The sequence below is a fragment of the Ambystoma mexicanum genome, chromosome 1p (genome assembly GCF_040938575.1).
Source record: "Ambystoma mexicanum isolate Mex_15411 chromosome 1p, UKY_AmexF1_1, whole genome shotgun sequence".
Classification (NCBI taxonomy): Eukaryota; Metazoa; Chordata; class Amphibia; order Caudata; family Ambystomatidae; genus Ambystoma; species Ambystoma mexicanum.
In genome coordinates, this window is record NC_090921.1 from 98,421,795 (window position 1) to 98,424,267 (window position 2,473).

At 47.3% G+C, this 2,473-nt stretch overlaps 1 pseudogene; it reads left to right on the top strand.

Moving 5' to 3' along the window:
- The first annotated feature begins 220 nt into the window (after window positions 1-220).
- LOC138454470 (interleukin enhancer-binding factor 3 pseudogene) lies at window positions 221-2,158 on the top strand (annotated as a pseudogene).
- The last annotated feature ends 315 nt before the right edge of the window (window positions 2,159-2,473 follow it).

Consider the following 2,473-nt stretch of genomic DNA (forward strand, 5'->3'; position numbering starts at 1 on the left):
AGCTTTGACCCCACCAATCAAAGTTGTCTGTGCATGCCGGAATGTGTCCAGGTATTCTTTTCCATAAAGCAACACAGTATTTCTGCTTTGCCACAGTAAACTCCTAGCCTCCCCCATGGGAGGTGGTGACATCACAGAGGAAATGTCATCAGGTGTAATGTTCCAGCTTTATCACTCAGAGTTCACCTTTGTTGCTCGGTAACAGAGCTGACCGGTCCAGTATTGAACCAGTGTGTCTTTAGATTCCATCACTCACATTGTTGAGAGGGTCTGCCTCCAATCACAGCCATAGAAGGACACCCCAAAACATTGTGCTTTCCGCAGCATCCTGAAAACAGGTCAACTAGATCCACTGGGAGATATGCGTCCACTATTCCTCTTCATGAGGGAGAGCCGCTATATTATGGCCCAGCATTCTGCATTGTACCCATCCCAGGATGTGGTGAAGGCAGTTGAGTGTATGGTTATTCATACAGAAAAGGCACTCCAATCACTGTCTGATAAGATGGAAGCACAGGAGAAAGATTTGAGAGGTGCAGAGCAAGGCAGGCCCATTCATGGAAGAGCCAACCAAGATGGACATGGTGGCATGGAGGGAGAGAATGATGATTCTACGGAGCAGGCTGAGTACGCAGCAGAGCCACCAGAAAAGGAGCTCAGGGCCCTCCAAGCAGTGAAGCGTGTGGGCTTACTTGGTAAGGGCCTTCTGCTGAAAGGCGATGTGGACCTTGAGATGGTTCTTTTGTGCCGAGACACACCCACAGTAACTCTCCTAATGAAAGTCAAGAAGGTCCTGTTCGTAGAGTTTGCTGCTATGAAGCGGGAGAATTATTGCATCATTGACTGCATACCTGAAGCTGCTATTGTCATAAGAAGAATGCGGGAACCCCTACTAACACTGACCATCAAAATGGCATCACTGTCAGTGCTAAATGGACATGATGGAATGACAGATAGTGAAATGCCATGGGTTGGCAACAACCCAGAAGAACTTGACAGAGAGAAGTGCCTTGCTGCTCTGATGTCTATAAAACACACCAATTGGTTCTATACCAGAGCTCCAGAATTGAAGTCATGTGTGATAGTGGTTCGTTTTCTCAGGAACCTCTGCTCTCTTCTTTCTGATTGGGCCCCTCTTAGCGGGTGGCCTTTGGAGATTCTCTGCGTGGGGGTCATCGGAACGGTCAACAGACCCATAGGGGCAGGCGAAGCTGTCAGAAGAGTGCTTGAGTGTCTTGCCTCTGGGATACTTATGCCAGATGGTCCCGGTCTGTATGATCCTTGCGAGAACAGGGCCACTGATGCCGTCGGCCATCTTGAGACATTACAAAGAGAAAACATCACGCAGAGTGCCCAGCATGCTCTGAGGCTTGTAGCATTTAGTCAAATTCACAACGTTCCAGGCATTGATTCACTGGCCCAGAAGGCATGCAGGAAATCAAAGGACAAATATCCAAAGGGTTATGCCAGTGTCTCCTACGCAAGTCAGATCCCTCCCAGCAAAATCAATGAGTTTTGGTCAAACAAGCGGTCTGGTAATGTGATTAGAGAAGACATGTCAATGAGAAAATTAAAATGGAAGCTTCACAAACCCGATCGACCCGGAGCAATAACCCCCCTCATGATGTTGAATACGTTAAAGCCAGACCTCCAATACATAGAGGTCTCTAAGACAGGGCCACGTCATGCTCCTATTTTTACCATTGCCTCAAATATTGATGGAAAAAGATATAAAGCCACTGGGTATTCGAAGAAAATGGCCAAGCATTGTCTAGCAGTGAAGGTCTTGCAATCTCTGCGATTGAACCGAATTAGGATGCAGACTACTCTCCGGACAGACACCGCTCTGCCCGCCGACAACACAACTCATTTGAAAATCGACAACCAGATTCTGACAGAAAATGGAAAGAACCCTGTGATGGAACTCAATGAGAAGTGGCGGAAGCTGAAATACAGGTTCAGTTCAGTAGAGGATCACCGTCACAACAAGCAATATGAAGCCAAGGTGGAAGTTAACGGGCAGAGGTTCTATGGAGTGGCCCCGAGCAGAAGAAGGGCAAAGGCATATGCTGCCTTGGCTGCACTGAGAGAAAATGAGTCCGTGAACCCACCAGTGGTCATCAGAGAGGGGACCAGGTTCGCACAAAGGAAACATTAGAGATTTTGGCCCAAATGTTGGATTTGGCGGTGGCGAAAATCAGGGTGGACAACCAACTGACTAGTCAATTATTGGCGCCTCAGGTAGGAGCATGTGATACAATAAACCTATGGAGCATCATTTACTTCACTCCTAAATTGGCCGGGATGAGACACGGTTCATAGCTGTCATTACCTCATTTGAATTTTGCCGTAATAAGCCATGCTAATTCTGCCAAAATAGCATACTGCTACTAATGGCCAATCCTCCAAATTGCAAGTCTTTGTAATGACCTCTTATGGCGTCTTATCGAAGGAATTAGGGGTTTGAGGAGCT